General features: G+C 42.0%; 1 long non-coding RNA gene across 1 annotated transcript; it reads left to right on the top strand.

The window, feature by feature from the left end:
- Positions 1 to 13,971: 13,971 nt before the first annotated feature.
- Positions 13,972 to 14,559, top strand: LOC117759821. Its single transcript, XR_004613571.1, has 3 exons — positions 13,972 to 14,004; positions 14,325 to 14,426; positions 14,525 to 14,559. It is a non-coding gene; the product is annotated as an uncharacterized LOC117759821 (long non-coding RNA).
- Positions 14,560 to 21,848: the final 7,289 nt, after the last annotated feature.

Raw genomic sequence — 21,848 nt, 5'->3', positions numbered from 1 at the left:
TAAATGACAGAACGGAAATCTAAAGACAGCGCCGCACCGGACTCAAACTCTAAAAAATACGTGATATTTTGAATATAAAATACCACAAAAAATGATACATGGAAAACAGTTCCATGTTCAGTGAAAGCTGTATCAGGAGACGGTTGCATAGGTGAAGTAAAAAAAATAGTTTGATGTCAGATTTTACCCTCAGCTGAGCATCTGTGGATACTCGACCTGAGCGTGACGGCACCCATCGGCCGAGCCAGGTTCAGATGAATAATATTCGGGTTCAGGTCCCGCTCGGTTTCTGAGTCAATATGCTTCACCTGGCTAGAACATTTGAACTAAAAGCTGTAGCAGTAAAACTATGGAACATGTGACACATTTAATGTTTTTCTGCTGAGTAACACACAGACAAACAAACAAAAAAAACTAATGCAGACAAAAACATAAGCACCTTGTTGGAAGTGATAAAGTATGAAATGCATCATTGCTTTCCCTGTAATTACACTCCATGACGTGTTCCGACACAGTCATAGTGTGACCAAGGCAAAAACAATGTCACACATGTCAACTGTGTTTGTGTTTGTGTGCACACACGCACATAACCACCACATAGCATACTTCTGATTTCCATAGGTCTATTATTGAAGTAAAAATAGAGAGAAGCTGTGGCGTCAATTCAACAGTAGGTGTGGCAGTGTACCGGAGAGCATCAACAATACAGCCCTGTCTGAATACCAACCCTATGATGACTGACTTTGAATAAAATCCCTAAATGGCACGATTATGGAATAACCTTCCACTGGGAATCAGACAAGCTACCATCTTGTTTAAAGACTCATTTTTATAATATGGCTTTTACCTACATTTCTTTTGTCTTTGTGTAATTTTCTTATGTTTGTGAAACACTTTGTAAATTTGTTTTTGAAAAGTGCCTCATAAATTATGTTTTATTCTTCTTCTTATTATTATATATTATGAACAATAATAAACTCAACCGTCATTCAGAACAACGATAAAATCAGTCACATTTTTAACTGGTCATCATAATTGTAAACACAGAGTGACATTAAAACCCTCATCTGGAAAAAGAATTATACACTGTTGTAAAAACAGGAGACAGTTTGGACGGTACCATCCAATATTATATCCTATCCATCCATTATCTCCACAGCTTATCCTTTGTGAGGTGAGGCTTGCATATATATATAAAAATAAATAAATAAATAAGAGAGAGAGAGAGAGAGAGAGAGAGAGATAGAGTTGTACACCCCATAAATACAATGGAAGAACTAGTAATGTAGCAGTAGGATTAGTCAAGGGTGTACATTTGATGATATGAAATGATAGGGTTGTTTTTTTCTTTTTTTCTTGCTCGTCGTATGAAACTGTTTAGTTTCTCTATAATAATTTAAGGTGTCAACCTTACTTTGTAAAGTGCTGTGTGATAATGTAGCTAATGAATTGGCGCAATGCAAATACAATTGAATAGAATAGAATTATGCTTTTCAGCTAAAACATTTTACTTACATAAAACTTCAGTTGTAGGAAATTTTAACCACTTGTAGTAAAAATATGTTTACTGTGATACTGAACATTTTACTGGAATAAAGGTTAAGATTTGTTCAGTGTATGCATTAAATTACTGGATTAGTGAAATATTACTAAACACATTATTTTAATCGTAATATTTTGTATAATTATTACTGCATCAAGATGCATTAACAAACAGGTTGCCAGTTTCACAAGATTCATGATGATGAACAACAAGAAGCACATGAAGTATGATTTGCATCATAGCTTTCCCTGTAATAACACTCCATGAGGTGTTCTGACACACAACATTTTTGTGACCAAGGCAAAAACAATTTAATATATGTGAACAGTGTTTGTGTGTTATATCTATCTGTCTGTCTGTCTGTCTGTCTGTCTGTCTGTCTGTCTATCTATCTATCTATATACATATTGATGTATAGATACTTAAATGATCCTGAGGGAAATGTAGGTCTATGTTTTATGCTTTTTGTTTTTGGTGCACAATCCTCAACAGCTAAACACTGACGAAGTTAAAATGGGTGTGTTTAGTTGTGTTGACGTGTTTTCCTCTGTGACAAAAGAGAGACTGACAGTTTGAATGATCACACTGTAAAACTGGAAACACGCCCAGTCCCTGAGATATTCAGACATGTGTCAGTCATGCATGCGTTCATCACCTGTAGAGTATATAAAGTGCCTCTCTGTTGATGAGAGGTCGTATAAGGAATCTGCTGAACTTACCTGTTCATCATGATGAAGCTGCTTCTTTCTCTGACTCTCATCTGGGCGCTCTCCAGCACAGGTAACTAATTACTATTTTTAATAATATATTATTATTTATTATCTTATATTATTAAAATCCTTGAAAATATAAGGAGGCTCTATTGATCCTCAGAGGAGAAATGCATAAGTTACAGTACAGCAGTACAAGAAACAGACTAAACAGGTAGGAAACAGATGAAATAATTTAGAGTCATGTATGTAGTGTCTATTTATATTTAAATCACAACCCATATGTCTGAAACTCCTTTTGAACAGTAAGACGATTTTTGAGCCTTTATGAAACACAATTTAGATCAGATCATCATATCACTGACTATTTTTCTCCACATTGCAGGTGAAGCACTTGAGTGTGAAACTTGCACAAATGCTAACTGTTCAACCACAGCAGCAGTTACATGTCCCACAGGCACGATGTGTATCACAGCTTCCATTCAAGGTAAACTTCTCTACAAGTTACTTTCCAGTGAAATACATGTACTGCAAAGTGACGTGTGCTTTCCATCACCATTAACAAACTGCACTTTGACTCTGCAGCCGTTTCATCTGGGACTCCTGGACAGCAAATCTACAAGGCCTGTGCACCCCCCTCCCTGTGTCCATCCACAGGCTCTCAGACATTTTCAGTAAACTTGGGTGTTTCGAGTGCACTTGCAAGTGCTACATGCTGCAGCACAGACAACTGCAACTCCGTCACTCTGCCTTGTAAGTAGATGTAGATGACTATCTTATTAATCTGCATCCTGCTTCTGACATGTTCTACTTTTAATCCATAACACTTCCATGTTCTCTCTTCCTCTAATAAACAGTATCATTTTTTGTCTGTTTCAGTCCCTGTGGTTCCAGCAGATAACAGTCTACTGTGTCACGTTTGTGACCCCATCACCTTTGATTGCAGCCTTCCAATACAATGTAAGGGAACAGAGGATCGCTGCTTTCAAGCCAATGGTAAGTCTTCTTCTTATATACTGCATTTATACAAAGATTACTACAAACCTATTCTACTACCTTTAAGTATTTTTAACATATTCATACTAAAGAGTGAAGAGTTAAGATATATTTACTCATGTACTAAATATTTAAAGCACTTTAATTAAATCTGTATCATCTGTGTTGCTCTGTATTTATGATCCATAACATAAGAGATTAAAAACTTACTTTTTACTGCATTATGTCTTTTTATGAAATGTTTACTTTCTCATCATCTTAAGATCATCATAATGTTTTAGATTTAAAAAGCACACAGCAGATAAAGCAGATAAAATTAGTTCCATCTTGACCAGTTGACCAAACTATTGATTATTTCTCAGTTAATCTGTTATTTTCCATCACGATTTCCTGGAACTCAACTTGATTATAAAAGTCTCTTGCTTTGTCCACAACTAAAAAATGTTTCATTTACTAAGACAGAGAAAAGCAGAAAACTCCAACATTTGACAAGTTAAAACAATTTCTGTTCATTTTGAGAGTTTCTTTGATTCCAAAATGACTTAAATGAACAATTCTTTGTTTTGATAATCATTGAACTAAGAAATGGTAACAGCTTTGAAAACATGAGATAAATACTGCACAACAATAAACATTGAGCAAACTCATGAATTGAGTTAGATTTAGTTCAACATTTTTACTGACGTGAACGTATGTTTAAATTGTGGACTTGCTTGTTTCACTGAGACAAGTAACTTAACATCAGACTGAAACACAGTGTTCTGCTGCCCTCTGCTGGTTGAAAGCTTCAGGCCTGTATCACCACTGAAAACAACCAGTATAGTTGAAGGGTGTGGTTGGATTTGATCACACATATTCTCTGTTGCACACTGAGAACATAAAACAGTGAAATCAGTGATGTCACTAGGTCCTGAAGTACACGTGTACATGTCAGTAATAAGGTGCGATGTTAAAATACTGCACGACTGTAACCATGGCAACAACTAATGTTAAACTACTGTCATCAAAATACATTTCCTCATGAATTCAAGTTACTCTTAAAGTGAAGAATTCTCTCTGAAATTATTCAACTAACAAACCAACGATTGTGTTTCATCTTTAGTGACAAATGGGGCCGGCACTTCTCCAGCCTTTGGCTGTGCATCTTTAAATCTGTGTGCAGCTGCTACCATCCTGGGGCAACTGCCTTTCATGCAAGATGTTGGTACCATTACCAGTGGACCAGCTTGTTGTGGGACTAGTTTGTGTAACACTCTCACTACAACAACAACAACCACTACCCCAACGACAACTACCACAACCCTAACTGCAACTACCACTACCACTACCCCAACCACCACCCCAACGACAACAACCACTACCACAACAACCACTACCCCAACAACAACAACCACTACCCCAATTATAACAACCACGACACCAACAACAACAACCACTACCCCAACAACTACAACAACCACGACCCCAACTACAACTACCACTACCCCAACTACAACTACCACAACCACGACCCCAACAACAACAACCACTACCCCAACAACCACTACCCCAACTACAACTACCACTACCCCAACTACAACTACCACTTCCCCAACGACAACAACCACTACCCCAACAACCAATACTCCAATGACAACAACCACTACCCCAACTACGACAACCACGTCCCCAATTATAACAACCACGACACCAACAACAACAACCACTACCCCAACAACAACCACTACCCCAACTACAACAACCACTACCCCAACGACTCCAACCACTACCCCAACTACAACCACTACCCCAATGACAACTACCACTTCCCCAACTACAACAACCACTTCCCCAACTACAACAACCACGACTCCAACTACAACAACCAACACCCCAACGACAACAACCACTTCCCCAACTACAACAACCACGACTCCAACTCCAACAACCACTACCCCAACGACAACAACCACGACCCCAACGACAACAACCACTACCCCAATTATAACAACCACTACCCCAACAACAACAACCACTACCCCAACAACCACTACCCCAACTACAACAACCACGACCCCAACTACAACAACCACGACTCCAACTCCAACAACCACGACTCCAACTCCAACAACCACTACCCCAACGACAACAACAACGACAACAACCACTACCCCAATTATAACAACCACGACACCAACAACAACAACCACTACCCCAACTACAACTACCACTACCCCAACTACAACTACCACTTCCCCAACTACAACAACCACGACCCCAACTACAACTACCACTACCCCAACTACCACTTCCCCAACTACAACAACCACGACCCCAACAACAACAACCACTACCCCAACTACAACTACCACTACCCCAACTACAACTACCACTTCCCCAACGACAACAACCACTACCCCAACGACAACAACCAATACTCCAATGACAACAACCACTACCCCAACTACAACAACCACTACCCTAACTACGACAACCACGTCCCCAATTATAACAACCACGACACCAACAACAACAACCACTACCCCAACAACAACCACTACCCCAACTACAACAACCACTACCCCAACGACTCCAACCACTACCCCAACTACAACCACTACCCCAATGACAACTACCACTTCCCCAACTACAACAACCACTTCCCCAACTACAACAACCACGACTCCAACTACAACAACCAACACCCCAACGACAACAACCACTTCCCCAACTACAACAACCACGACTCCAACTCCAACAACCACTACCCCAACGACAACAACCACTTCCCCAACTACAACTACCACTTCCCCAACTACAACAACCACTACCCCAATGACAACAACCACTATCCCAACTACAACAACCACTACCCCAACAACCACGATCCCAACAACAACAACCCCACCAACCACAACCGCAACAACAACAACAACCCCAACAACCACTACCCCAACTACAGCAACCACTGCCTCAACTACAGCAACCACTGCACCGACAACAACAACCACTACCCAAAGTACAACAGCCACTACCCCAACTACAACAACCACTACCCCAACGACAACAACCACTACCCCAACTACAACAACCACTACCCCAACGACAACAACCACGACACCAACAACAACAACCACTACCCCAACTACAACAACCATGACCCCAACTACCACTTCCCCAACTACAACAACCACGACCCCAACTACAACAACCAACACCCCAATGACAACAACCACGACCCCAACGACAACAACCACTACCCCACCTACAACAACCACTACCCGAACAACAACAACAACCACTACCCCAACAACAACAACAACCACTACCCCAACAACAACAACCACTACCCCAACTACAACAACCACGACCCCAACGACAACAACCACTACCCCAACTACAACAACCACAACCTCAACGACAACAACCACTACCCCAACTACAACAACCACTACCCCAACGACTCCAACCACTACCCCAACTACAACCACTACCCCAATGACAACTACCACTTCCCCAACTACAACAACCACTTCCCCAACTACAACAACCACGACTCCAACTACAACAACTAACACCCCAACGACAACAACCACTTCCCCAACTACAACAACCACGACTCCAACTCCAACAACCACTACCCCAACGACAACTACCACTTCCCCAACAACAACTACCACTTCCCCAACTACAACAACCACTACCCCAATGACAACAACCACTATCCCAACTACAACAACCACTACCCCAACAACCACGATCCCAACAACAACAACAACCCCACCAACCACAACCGCAACAACAACAACAACCCCAACAACCACTGCCCCAACTACAGCAACCACTGCCTCAACAACAGCAACCACTACCCCAACCACCACTAACCCAACAACCACCACTGCCCAGACTACTACGACTACTGCACCGACAACAACAACCACTACCCAAAGTACAACAGCCACTACCCCAATTACAACAACCACTACCCCAATTATAACAACCACGACACCAACAACAACAACCACTACCCCAACTACAACAACCACGACCCCAACTACCACTTCCCCAACTACAACAACCACGACCCCAACTACAACAACCAACACCCCAATGACAACAACCACGACCCCAACGACAACAACCACTACCCCACCTACAACAACCACTACCCCAACAACAACAACAACCACTACCCCAACAACAACAACCACTACCCCAACTACAACAACCACGACCCCAACGACAACAACCACTACCCCAACTACAACAACCACTACCCCAACTACAACAACCACAACCTCAACGACAACAACCACTACCCCAACTACAACAACCACTACCCCAACGACTCCAACCACTACCCCAACTACAACCACTACCCCAATGACAACTACCACTTCCCCAACTCCAACAACCACTTCCCCAACTACAACAACCACAACTCCAACAACCAACACCCCAACGACGACAACCACTTCCCCAACTACAACAACCACGACTCCAACTCCAACAACCACTACCCCAACGACAACAACCACTACCCCAACGACAACTACCACTTCCCCAACTACAACTACCACTTCCCCAACTACAACAACCACTACCCCAATGACAACAACCACTATCCCAACTACAACAACCACTACCCCAACAACCACGATCCCAACAACAACAACAACTCCACCAACCACAACCGCAACAACAACAACAACCCCAACAACCACTGCCCCAACTACAGCAACCACTGCCTCAACAACAGCAACCACTACCCCAACCACCACTAACCCAACAACCACCACTGCCCAGACTACTACGACTACTGCACCGACAACAACAACCACTACCCAAAGTACAACAGCCACTACCCCAACTACAACAACCACTACCCCAACGACAACAACTACGACCCCAACGACAACAACCACTACCCCAATTATAACAACCACGACACCAACAACAACCACTACCCCAACTACAACAACCACGACCCCAACTACCACTTCCCCAACTACAACAACCACGACCCCAACTACAACAACCAACACCCCAATGACAACAACCACGACCCCAACGACAACAACCACTACCCCACCTACAACAACCACTACCCCAACAACAACAACAACCACTACCCCAACAACCACTACCCCAACAACAACAACCACTACTCCAACAACAACAACCACTACCCCAACTACAACAACCACGACCCCAACGACAACAACCACTACCCCAACTACAACAACCACAACCTCAACGACAACAACCACTACCCCAACTACAACTACCACTACCCCAACTACAACAACCAATACTCCAACTACAACAACCACGACCCCAACAACGACTACCCCGACTACAACAACCACAACGACAACAACCACTACCCCAACTACAACAACCACTACCCCAACTACAACAACCACTACCCCAACTCCAACAACCACGACCCCAACTACAACAACCACTACCCCAACGACAACTACCACTTCCCCAACTACAACAACCACGACTCCAACTCCAACAACCACTACCCCAACGACAACAACCACTACCCAGACTACTGCAACCACTGCCCCAACTACTACTGCCACCACATCTACAACAACCTCGACACAGGCAGCTACAACTACAACAACCACTGCCAGTGATGCCTGTTGTGTCAGAATGGGAATGCTGCATCTGCTGATTGGACTCCTCATTTTCATCCTATTTTAGATTTCAGAGCAAATATGGATGAACCTTTGAATCCACTGGAAGGACTCTGAGAGAACCTTTAGAAGTCTGGTCTTTGGTTTACTTGCTGCCATCTTTGATTGGTAGTCACACAGATTATACAAAAGGGGATAGGGTCTGGGTGAAGTTAAAGTGAGCTAAGTCAGAACAATGATGTAGACACACGCTCACAAAACTTGAACTTAACTTTTGTTCAATTTATTAGCCTTAATTTCAGTGAAACATAAATAGTTTACAGGAACATTCTCTCTGGGGATTTCTTCACAAACCTGTGTTAATATTTGAAGTGGACTGAATACTGTTATACATTTGATCTTATTTAACTTTTTTTGAAAACTGTACAACTATAATACATTGTTTAAAAATATTATAATACTAAATTCTGGCATAAATGAAAGTCACACTTCAGGAAATATTGTCATCACATTAACTATTTAAATCTTTTTTAAAGCTTTATTTCATGTTTATTCATTTTTTTCACTATTTAATATTATTTTAAACCCGTATATTGATGCCAATGTGACTCAGTACAGGTGCGAGATTCTAATCAAATAAAATACAAATGTTGCTTTTAATTCTCTTAATTTATTTATTTATTGCTTTTCTCCAGACTTTACTCATGGTGAAAATGTAGGAAAATACTTGTTGTGGTTACTGTTTTGTATATGACACAAATTGGGCTTTCACTTTTATTGGCTATGTTAGAATCGCTCTAAATGCAAAGACTGGTTTAGCAAGAAAATCATGTTGAACATATTTGTGAATCTTGCATAAGGATAATAATAAAACAGGTGTGGCAGCTTCTCACAAACCTTAAGTTATATTTATCAACCTGTCCCTCAAGTGCCTTATTTGTATATTCATACTTGTTTTGTCTCTTTGTGGTTGTGTCCTATTTACATCACTTTAAAGTATTTTGCGTATCTTTCAGCCTTTTTGATTATTTTTTGTCTTTGTGTTGTCATTTGTTTGACTTTACAAGAAGAAATATTAACACTCACTTGACACAGAGGTTCTGGACCAGGGTCCCCCCTCCCCCTTTCCATGCATGCTGTCTGTAATCCAGTGTTTTCTTATTTTGTCAGTGTCCTCACAGCAGCAACTAGTCTGCTGTCAACCTGTGCAGGAAAGGAGATAAAAGAACATTTTAGACAGTATATGAAAAATGAAGCAGTTTTAACAAAACACCACAAACCTTTATTTTACTTTAAAGGGGACATATCATGCAAATTCCACTTTGTTAGTGCTTCTACAGGTTAATGTGGGTATCTGGCTCATGTCTACCAACCCAAAAACTCTGGAAAAAAAACACTCGCACGTTTTGTTATGGTTCCTCTAAGTCAGCAACGTCATGCTTGAGTGACTGGAATGAGCTTCCTGTGTATTGTGTCGTAACAATACACTGGAAGTCTCCCTACATGGCCTTGGCCCACCCCCCACCTCATCCCCCCCGCCCCCCCACACTCGTTACGCCGGGTTTACACCGGACGCAGCGAGGCTGCAAGGCAGCGCAGCGCCGTTCTCAAGCGCGCAGCCGCCTGGCTGTTCACACGGGACGTGCATTTCTCTGCTGGTCAGCCCCATAGACTGTATATATAAGGTCAGCCCGCGATTCTGCTTTCTCCGCTTGTTGTTGTACCCGTTGAATGTCGGGGTTCGGGGGTAAATGATGGTCTTCATAGCCCCCCCCCCCTCTCTTTCTCTCTCTGTCTGTCTGCTTGTGTGCTTGTAGTGGGGGGGCAGAGGGGGACATTTAATTATGTGATTGGGAAAATTAAAACTCCAGGACAACAGAAGGGGAATACAAAGTATGGGATGCATATTTGATCATTTATATCATATAAAATATGTAATTTATATCGTTTAAAATCATGGGGGGAGAGGGGGGAGCTGGCTCATTAGCATTTAAAGGAACAGGCACTCAAAACAGGTCACTCTGTGGAGGGCTGTTTTATACAGGGTAAAAAGGAGCTGTTTGAAATGATCCTTGTGGTATTTTGACCAAAGTATGTTACAGACATTTCATTAAGACCCCAAGGAACCATATCAACTTGTGGTAAAATGGGCATGCTATGTCCCCTTTAAGTTTTAGTTTTGTAGTTTCTAATGTTAAGTCGGCAGAAGCTGAGGTTTTGCAGGTTATTGTTTATCCTGCTGTAATACTATTTCCACATATATTTCCAATGACGGTGCATCTATGGGCAGCACTTTTTCTATGAGGGGCTCAGTATCTTGCCCAAGGACACTTCGGCATGCAGATGAGGAAGACTTCCACTTCAGTCTCCAAAAGGGAAATTTATTATTTCCCATTGTTTACGCGCCTCACACAGAAACAGTTCCCACCCATGTAAACATTTCACATATGTGAAGCATCTGTGGGAGAAGCTTTATTACCTACCTGAAGAAGAACATACTTTTGATTTCTAAAGGCCAGAGATATAAATAGAGAGGCTGTGCCATCAATTCAACAACAGGAGGTGTGGTAATGTTGCTAAAGAACATCAACAATACAGCACAACACACTATAGAGAACAAGAGGTTTATTTTTCTAAGCAATTTCTTCACTGACACGATTTTGAGGTCAACAGCAAAAAGATAAGTGAAGTGTGGAACTGACTGCAGCTTCAATTGTCCTGATCTTTATCTTCATAGACTTTATTGTCGACAATTTGTTTTCACAGTCATGTCAGTACAGTCAACACAAAAGGACACATTTCAGCTGAGGCAACCCACCAAACAGAGGCAACCTGCCGAACTTCACATGAAACATAAAAACATTTACAAACAAATTACATTCATCGTGGCATTTTGTTTTATGCTGCAATGGCAGAGGGTATGAAGCTCCTACGGAATTGGGCCCTTCTCCATTTAGGTGATCTGTACCTTAGTCCGAATGGCAGTAATTTGAAGTTATGATTAAGGGGGTGGTCGGTGTCGTCTGTTGTGGTGAGTGCTAGGTGTGTGATGGCTCTTTCCTTGAGGTCTGTGTTTTTGATTGTGGGAAGGCCGATGAATTTAGAGGCGGTCTGTGTGATTGTTTTTGTTGGTGACAGAGAGCATGTTGGACAAACCGGTGGAACAGTGCAACAGGATGGGTTGGACTATGCTTTTGTAGAGTAGCTCCAGGAGGTGGGGGGGGGGGCAACGAGCAGTGCACTGACTTTACAGATGATAAAGTCGTTGAGTTTATCTCCAATATTCATCAGGAAACCTTTAAAATATGTAGAATTCTAAACAGAGTTTGGTGGATTTGTTACAGCAGCAGCTCTTCTGGTTCAGGAACCAGAGGATCATGGGTAATATCCAGTGTTCAGTTGTGTTTCGGTTCAGTGTGTGGGACTACACAGTCAGAGCTCCACTCAACACAATGATAGACTATGTTTTTTTGAAAATTATTTCATCGCTTGCACACGGAGCCCAAGTGTGTGTCCAGGGAACACATCATAGTCTGTCAAACCCACTTTCAGAGCGCACATATCACACACATCAAGGACTAGGATGAACACACACACACACATCAAGGACTATGAAGTAAACACACACACACATATCAAGTGCTGTGATTAACACACTCACACACACTCCTCCCTCAGGGACTCAAACTGAAAAAGATTCTTGTTTTTCACTGTAAATATGTTTATTTCTTATCTTCTGTATGTAGTTAGTTGCTGATGCTGCTACTATTGTTGTTTTCACACTATATTTCTATACATTTTTACACCTATATACAGATATATCTTGGAAAGAGAAGACTCTTATAATTTCATTGTACGATGATGACAATAAAGATCTTGAATCTAGAATGAACTACTGTGTTGTGCAATAGTAAGCAGACTTGATGTTGGCTAATTATTAATAATCATAAAATATGATTATTAAAATAATAAAATTATTTATTAAAAAACGATAAATATTATGAATTAAAAAACGATAAAGTTAGCAATTAAGAATAATACAATTTGTAATTATAATTTATAAAAGACGGGGCACCACCCTGGTATCAGGAACCAACAATCAATCTGTAAAGATCAGTCTCATAATCTGAAAAAGTTCAATTACTAATCTCAATATTTACTATTAATGATTATATAATGAACAGTGAAGGTTTTAAGTTCGAGCACTGACTATCATAATCCAGCTGTATTCAAATACATATGCACCAATAATCACAAAATACAGGCTTTGAAAGTCCCATGTAGGCCGCTCCATTGTCCTTTGTCTGGGCTCGATCCCAACAACTGGTTATTGCACAGTGTGATATTTTATTTCCTTTTAATGTTATGTTTTGCTTCTATTTCTAAATACTTCTCTTTTAATTCAGTATTTTTTTACCCAATTGCATTTAACCTTGCTACAAGTTACTTTGCAGGTCAATATTCTACAAACCCTATGTTGTGCTTATTAATGCAACACAGTAGTAAATAAAGTCAGCCTGTTTAAAATTAGCCTCAACTCGGCCAGATTCAAGGTGTAAATGTTTCTTTCATTGCAATGTTGGTAAAACTATATGATGTATAATGATAGAAAACATGTGTAATGTTTTAATTATATTTAACTTGAATTTAACCCACTAATGCTGAATTTTGTTCAGTGTATAGTCTACTTCAAATAACTGCATTAGTGTAATATCATATTATTATTATTAACACACATTTATTTAATAATTTTTATGCTGCTGCATCAAGATGTATTAACAAACAGGTTACCAGTTTCACAACATTCCAGATGATGAATGACAAGAATCCTAAAGAGGTTAACAGTGACGAAGTTAAAATGGGTGTGTTTACATGTGTTGACGTGTTTTCCTCTGTGACAAAAGAGAGACTGACAGTTTGAATGATCACACTGTAAAACTGGAAACACGCCCAGTCCCTGAGATATTCAAACATGTATCAGTCATGCATGCGTTCATCACCTGTAGAGTATATAAAGTGCCTCTCTGTTGATGAGAGGTCGTATAAGGAATCTGCTGAACTTACCTGTTCATCATGATGAAGCTGTTTCTTTCTCTGACTCTCATCTGGGCGCTCTCCAGCACAGGTAACTAATTACTTGAACAATAATATTCACCAGCTGTTTGTTCCACTTAAAGTAATTTAATATCCTTGGAAATATAAGGAGGTTCTATTGATCCTCAGAGGAGAAATGCATAAGTTACAGTACAGCAGTACAAGAAACAGACTAAACAGGTAGGAAACAGATGAAATAATTTAGAGTCATGTATGTAGTGTCAATTTATATTGAAATCACAACCCATATGTCTGAAACTCCTTTTGAACAGTAAGAAGGTTTTTGAGCCTTTATGAACCACAATTTAGATCAGATCATCATATCACTGACTATTTTTCTCCACATTGCAGGTGAAGCACTTGTGTGTGAAACTTGCACAAATGCTGACTGTTCAACCACAGCAGCAGTTACATGTCCCACAGGCACGATGTGTATCACAGCTTCCATTCAAGGTAAACTTCTCTACAAGTTACTTTCCAGTGAAATACATGTACTGCAAAGTGACGTGTGCTTTCCATCACCATTAACAAACTGCACTTTGACTCTGCAGCCGTTTCATCTGGGACTCCTGGAACGCAAATCTACAAGACCTGTGCACCCCCCTCCCTGTGTCCATCCACAGGCTCTCAGACATTTTCAGTAAACTTGGGTGTTTCGAGTTCACTTGCAAGTGCTACATGCTGCAGCACAGACAACTGCAACTCCGTCACTCTGCCTTGTAAGTAGATGTAGATGACTATCTTATTAATCTGCATCCTTCTTCTGACATGTTCTATTTTTAATCCATAACACTTCCATCTTCCTCTAATAAACAGTATCATTTTTTGTCTGTTTCAGTCCCTGTGGTTCCAGCAGATGTAACATTGAGCAAACTCATGAATTGAGTTAGATTTAGTTCAACATTTTTACTGACGTGAAGGTATGTTTAAATTGTGGACTTGCTTGTTTCACTGAGACAAGTAACTTAACATCAGACTGAAACACAGTGTTCTGCTGCCCTCTGCTGGTTGAAAGCTTCAGGCCTGTATCACCTCTGAAAACAACCAGTATAGTTGAAGGGTGTGGTTGGATTTGATCACACATATTCTCTGTTGCACACTGAGAACATACAACAGTGAAATCAGTGAAGTCACTAGGTCCTGAAGTACACGTGTACATGTCAGTAATAAGGTGCGATGTTAAAATACTGCACGACTGTAACCATGGCAACAACTAATGTTAAACTACTGTCATCAAAATACATTTCCTCATGAATTCAAGTTACTCTTAAAGTGAAGAATTCTCTCTGAAATTATTCAACTAACAAACCTACGATTGTGTTTCATCTTTAGTGACAAATGGGGCCGGCACCTCTCCAGCCTTTGGCTGTGCATCTTTAAATCTGTGTGCAGCTGCTACCATCCTGGGGACACTGCCTTTCATGCAAGATGTTGGTACCATTACCAGTGGAGCAGCCTGTTGTGGGACTAGTTTGTGTAACACTATGTGCCAAAGAGTTGCAGGATATCACAAGCTTAACAAGTAAAATCATAATTCTGGTATATAGCATGCTGATTTCCTTTAACCTGCTGTATTAAGTAACTGCTGTAACTAATGAGAACAGTGTGTTTAAAATAAAAGCTTCTGGTAAAATGAATGAAATATAACCAGGAGTAAATTCTTAAAAGTCATGATTATAAGGTTAAATAGATGAGGTCAAATAAGTTCAATGTATTGTTGTCTTGTTTTTCTGTTACTCTATGTACGGGTGTTCTTTGAGATTGTCCAACACTGCTAAATCTGTTGATTTGGAAGTCCCCTCTTCTGAAAAAGACGAACAGTTCTGTGGGAATGCGGAGCAAGAGGTGTGCGACGTGGTGTGGAGCAGAGCTCGTAACTGTTAGACAATGTTTTTGTATCGTAAAGACCGTTGATCACCATGACAACAACGTTCCAGCAATGTTCCAGTAAACATTCCAGAGGGTGGGGGGAAATATGAAATGATATTTAGGGAGAGAACTAGAAAGAATAGAGGTTCTTCTTTTCAGGCAGCCATGCTGACCGGTGAAGGTCCTTCCCAGATGCAGATAAGAGATTTTAATCAACGCTGTATGCTTTTCCCCTGCTAGCTCACTGCAATAAAAATTCAATTAAAGACAATTAGAGAAGTTGTGGACATTGCCTTTCTGCTCTCGGACAGTAATTGGATTACAGTGGTGATTTTTAACAATTTACTGATTCTTTACAGTTACTCTATTAGACTATTTAACAACTAAATAAAACAACCACTGCCCCAACTACCACAACTACAACAACCACCACTGCCCCAACTACAACAACTACTACCACAACTACAATCACTTCCCCAACAACAACTACTACCACAACTACAACAACCACTGCCCCAACTACAACAACCACTGCCCAAACAACAACATCAACCACTCCACCAACAACAACCACTGCCCCAACTACTGCCCCAACAACAACAACAACCACTACCCCAACAACAACAACCACTCCACCAACAGCAAAAACAACCACTGCCCCAACTACAACAACCACTGCCCCAACTACAACAACCACTATCCAAACAACAACAACCACTACCCCAACTACAACAACCACTATCCAAACAACAACCACTGCCCCAACTACAACAACCACTATCCAAACAACAACCACTGCCCCAACTACAACAACCACTATCCAAACTACAACAACCACTGCCCCAACTACAACAACCACTATCCAAACAACAACCACTGCCCCAACTACAACAACCACTATCCAAACTACAACAACCACTGCCCCAACTACAACAACCACTATCCAAACTACAACAACCACTACCCCAACAACAACAACCACTGCACCAGCAACAACAACCATGACCCCAACTACAACAACTTCTACTAAAACGACATTACATTACATATGTAGCGCTTCCTTGGCCTCAATCACCATGAGATCCTAAGCACTGGGTACTTTTGTTTCTTTACTCATCCCTGTAATACAACTACTATGCATTGGTTATGACTTGCCTGACAGTAACGTGTAACTGAGTACATAGTGGGGTTAACCCCTGTGGTCCTGTGAAATAATACCTCAGCTTTAAATCCTATTTATTAACACCGACAATAAGGGGAATGTGTATGAAAATTAATTATTTATTAATACATTTATGAAATCACCTTCTTGTGCATTGTAAGTCTGTCTCACAGTTTCTTACTCAAACATAAATACAGTATAACCTCTCTAAGGCAAACCTCAGAACAAAATTAAACCACCATAGGTGTCCTTTAAAGATATACAACCCAAAAGGTATGGCACTTTTCCAAAGCTATGCCTGTGGGAGATCTTTAACCTACGTGCACTTGGAGGTGATGACGCAGTCCGCTACTCACTCAGCACCAAGAGTTCCTCCTCCTCCTCCTCCTCCCTCTGAAGACAGGGGACAGAGAGCAGCTACAGCCCCGCGGCCGTGAAGAAGCCAGACGGGCCACCATGCTTTGCTGCTCACACGTCCGTTTTTTTTACACGCTAGCTTGGCATTAGCTGAATGCTAACAAGTGGCTACGCAGCCGGCTAAATGGCGGGAGTGAGCTCCCACAGTCGAAACACTTGTCATGTGAACCTTCTGACAGACACTGTGCATTCACCTGTCACACTTGACTTTGGTGTTCGTAGCTCGGCGCCACATTAGGAGAAACACCCACCGGTGCTGGAATAGAAACCCCCGGTGTTCTCCTCCATCACTCGGACCTCTCTCTCCCCTCTGGAGCTGGGACCGGCGCTCACCTCTGGTCCCGCCCTCTTGACCAATCACACCCCTTGGAAACGTGACGTCTCTCTGAACTGACGAATCAGAGGCAGACAATACAGGTAGACAGCTAAAGACGGTAGTGTGTCACCGTTGGGAGTTGTACCCCCAAAACAAACTACTGCGAGGGGACACGTCTTAAAGTGACACGCTCTATAGTGGGGCTACTGCATTACATTATTATTGTTCTTATTATGTACCCTCTTAGCTCTGGGGAATTGACCCGGGGCTACACATCATTTAGCTGATGCTTTTATCCAAAGTGAATTAAAATAAGTGCATTCAACCATGAGGGTACAAACCCAGTACAACCACAACTACTACTGCCACCACACAGGGGCGGCTCCTGGCATAGGCGACATAGGCGGCTGCCTAGGGCGCAAAATGCCGAGAGGGCACCACAAGAGGCTGATTTATCATGACGTGATACATACTTTAACCAATGCAGTAACGTCACACCATCGTCCTCTAACCCCGGGGACACAACGGAGGCAGAAGGCTGTGCGCCACCTTTCCGCGCCCATGTTAATCAATCGGGCTGTTCGCACAGCTCTTTCACTTGCACTTGTGGGTGAGACACTGGCTGGGATCCTGCTGCTGTGGCTCGGTCTGTTTCTGAATAATCGCTTTAATTAGCAGACACCTCTTACGAGAAACAAATCTCACAAGTTTCTTACAAGGAAACTGAATATTAGATAAATAAAAACAGCTCTAAAAATAGTCCAGGAACTGAAAGCTATTTTGTCTGAGACGACCCTTGGATTCGTTCCATGCAGAACCTGAACGCAGCTAAGGGTGGGGGAATGAAATGATCCTGTAAAGTGACGGACTGAGTTCCATAGAGGAGTGACAAGGAAATGGTAATAAATCATTTCCATGGAAGAGCACAAGTGACAAGGAAATGGTAATAAATCATTTCATTAATTAATAAAAAATTGAGAAAAACGCATGCATTAATGCATTTATTTACAAATTAATTCAAGAATCAATAAATGAATAGACTATGTTACAAAGTTGATCATTTTTAGAGTCGATATTTTAACGGGCAATGAGAAAGAATTATAAAAATAACCGTGACACTTGTTCACAGTGATGTCTCATCTGTGGATCATACATGTACACATACAGTTAACCCATACATATGTTTGTTTTCTCTCATGTGTAGACTATTTTCTATTGTTACGTTATTCATCTAAAAAGAAATAAAATCCCATAGGAACTGATTTGGTGCAATAGAATAATTATTATTCCCTGTTTTGTTGATGGAGGTCGATAGAGGCTTTGCAGGGATCCATGTTAGAGCCTTCAGTCAAACTACCTGTTCCTTTTAGATGTAGTAAAGTAAGGTTATTGTTAAAAAATATTACTTTTTTACCAGTATTTGATGCCCTGTTAAAGAGTCTTGAGGCTTCACTTTAACCTCCTAATACCCACACACTGATCAAAGATGAGACATTAGAGAGCACACGGTTTTATTTCGTGCAACAGCAACTTTTCAAACATATTTCAAGGCAACTTGGGAACATCGCTAAAAGGTTTATTGGAATAAAGGTTCGACATTTGTAAACAGGAAGTAGCTTCGTGAAGCAGCACAGTGGTGGTATGGGAGGACGTCGTCTCTGTCAGGCCTCCAGGAACCTTCAACGCCATCTTGATCACGGACAGATGCTGGATTCCATATTCAGAGAGCAGCGTGAAGTCTCTGTCTAACATCTTGTCCGTGAAGATCAGCCGCAGAGCCTCCTCTCCTGCACACACACACACACACACACACACACACACACACACACACACACAGTAAGTCAAACTGTAAGACATATATTACTTTTTTAAAGCTTAAAGTAGGTATTAGTTATTAGCATTATATTTATGCCCCAAGTGAAACTCAGCTGGTGGTCATTTTCCCCCGAACCGGCGCGGAGAAATGCGCTTCCTGTGTGAACAGCCGGGCGGCTGCTCGCACGAGAATTGCACATCATTAATGTTTATTTTTGTCGACATGAATAGCTATCAGCTGTCAGTACAGCAGATTTCCGACTCTTTTTATATTTTTTATTAGATATTTGTATTGTTTTTTATAGCCTACATCCAGTATCCAGTAGTTCATTTATTTCAAAAATATTTTTTTGTTAACTTGTTTTATTAACTAATGAATGTAACCTCTGGAGTGAAGGTTGGAATTTGCACTTTGCACTGTGTGTGTGTGTGTGTGTGTGTGTGTGTGTGTGTGTGTGTGTGTGTGTGTGTTTGTTTGTGTGCATGTGTATGTGTGTGTGTGTGGGGGGTGGGGGCGCCAATATGAAATCTCGCCTAGGGCTCCAACATTGCCGGGGCCGGCCCTGCCACCACATCTACAACAACCTCGACGCAGGCAGCTACAACTACAACAACCACTGCCAATGATGCCTGTTGTGTCAAAATGGGAATGCTGCATCTGCTGAGTGGTCCTTTAATATGTAGAAGGTGCCAGCAGCCTGGCCATTTTGCTCGGGAGTGTGATGGTGAGCAGGCTCCATATCGACGCCTTGCAGTAGCTGGGACGAACCCATGCACCACCGTACCGTCTCATTCCTCCCACCAACCGGAAAACTGAAGCCCACTGAGCTGCAGAGTTGAACACAATTTGGTGACCAGTCCAAATCAGAGAGAAAATCCTATTATTAAAGGATAAAGCAAACATGACATCGTGAAAATATGTAAAATGTTGAAATTAAAAAAATCTTAATGTTGTTACTGAAAGTACTTTTACATACAGATGCACTTTTTGACCACTTAGCCCAGCCTGACGTCTCCTTCTCTCTTTCATAAAAAGTGTTGCACAAAATACGGTGTGGTTATTTCCTGGAGGTGGAATTCCCCAGGTGGCGTTGTTGCAATACCTCATTTTCCCCGCTTCCCTCATGCTACATTCTGGCGTTGTTGGCAGGATTTCACATGCCAATGGGCAGAGACGTGTTTTTGTTTTTTTGCAAAAGGGGATGAGATTCAGCAGCTCAGGGAGCTTGTATTACAGCTTAAGGCAGATAACGAACAACTTCGGTAGGCGCGTCCTGCATCTCCGTTGGACCCCAGTGGGGCTGTTTTCTTTCCCTCTGCTGCAGCTAGTCAGGCCCCGACTGCAAGCGTAGCCGCTGCTGTCACAGAGCGACTGGTTGTAATTCCCAGAGACCGTAAATGTCCCATGTTTAATGGCAGGATGGGCATAGGAATAGCTGAATGGATAGAGGAGATACAGGCATGTGTGCGTGCTCGCCATCTTTTTGCTGTTGACCAGGCCCTTTTTATGTTTGATCATTTGGAGGGAGAGGCAAAGGAGGAGTTTAAGTTTCGCCCTAGTGCAGAGCGGCGAGAACCAGTCCAGGTTCTTGCCGTCTTGCAGGAGCTATATGGTTGTGCTCAGTCGTATGTTACCTTACAGCAGGCTTTCTTTTCTCGGCGCCAACTCGAAGGGGAGATGTTGCAAGCTCTCATGGCTTTAATGGCAAAGGTTAAGCAGTGTGCACCTGATGGGATGCCTAATGCAGATGTTCTCCTCCGGGATCAGTTCATGGAGCATGTTCTTGACAGCTCTTTTCGCCAGGAACTCAAGCAACTAGTCAGACTCCAGCCCACTGTCACCTTGTTGGAGCTTCCTGGTGAGGCTATTAGGGGGAAGATGGAAGGTCTTCCAGGGGGTGCTAGGGGGCGTAGCTCCTCCTTGCCATCAGCTTATGGTCTCCAATATGGAGTGCATGGTCACCCCTCATGTTCCAACCTGCCCCTCATGTTACTCCACCGGGGCCAAGTTTGAGTGAGTTGATGGACCTTATGAAGCGTCAACAGGAGCAGCTTAACCAGCTCACCCAGACGGTAGCCTCTCTGCAGGCCCCTCACTCCCAAGGTCAGACTTTTCGTGGTGGTCCTTTAATATGTAGAAGGTGCCAGCAGCCTGGCCATTTTGCTCAGGAGTGTGATGGTGAGCGGGCTCCATATCGACGCCTTGCTAATTCAGTAGCTGGGACGAACCCACGCACCACTGTACCGTCTCATTCCTCCCACCAACTGGAAAACTGAAGCCCACTGAGCTGGAGAG

The sequence above is a fragment of the Hippoglossus hippoglossus genome, chromosome 4, assembly GCF_009819705.1.
Source record: "Hippoglossus hippoglossus isolate fHipHip1 chromosome 4, fHipHip1.pri, whole genome shotgun sequence".
NCBI classification, from domain to species: domain Eukaryota; kingdom Metazoa; phylum Chordata; class Actinopteri; order Pleuronectiformes; family Pleuronectidae; genus Hippoglossus; species Hippoglossus hippoglossus.
The sequence above is the reverse complement of the archived record's forward strand: the minus strand, read 5'-3'. Positions and strand labels throughout refer to the sequence as shown.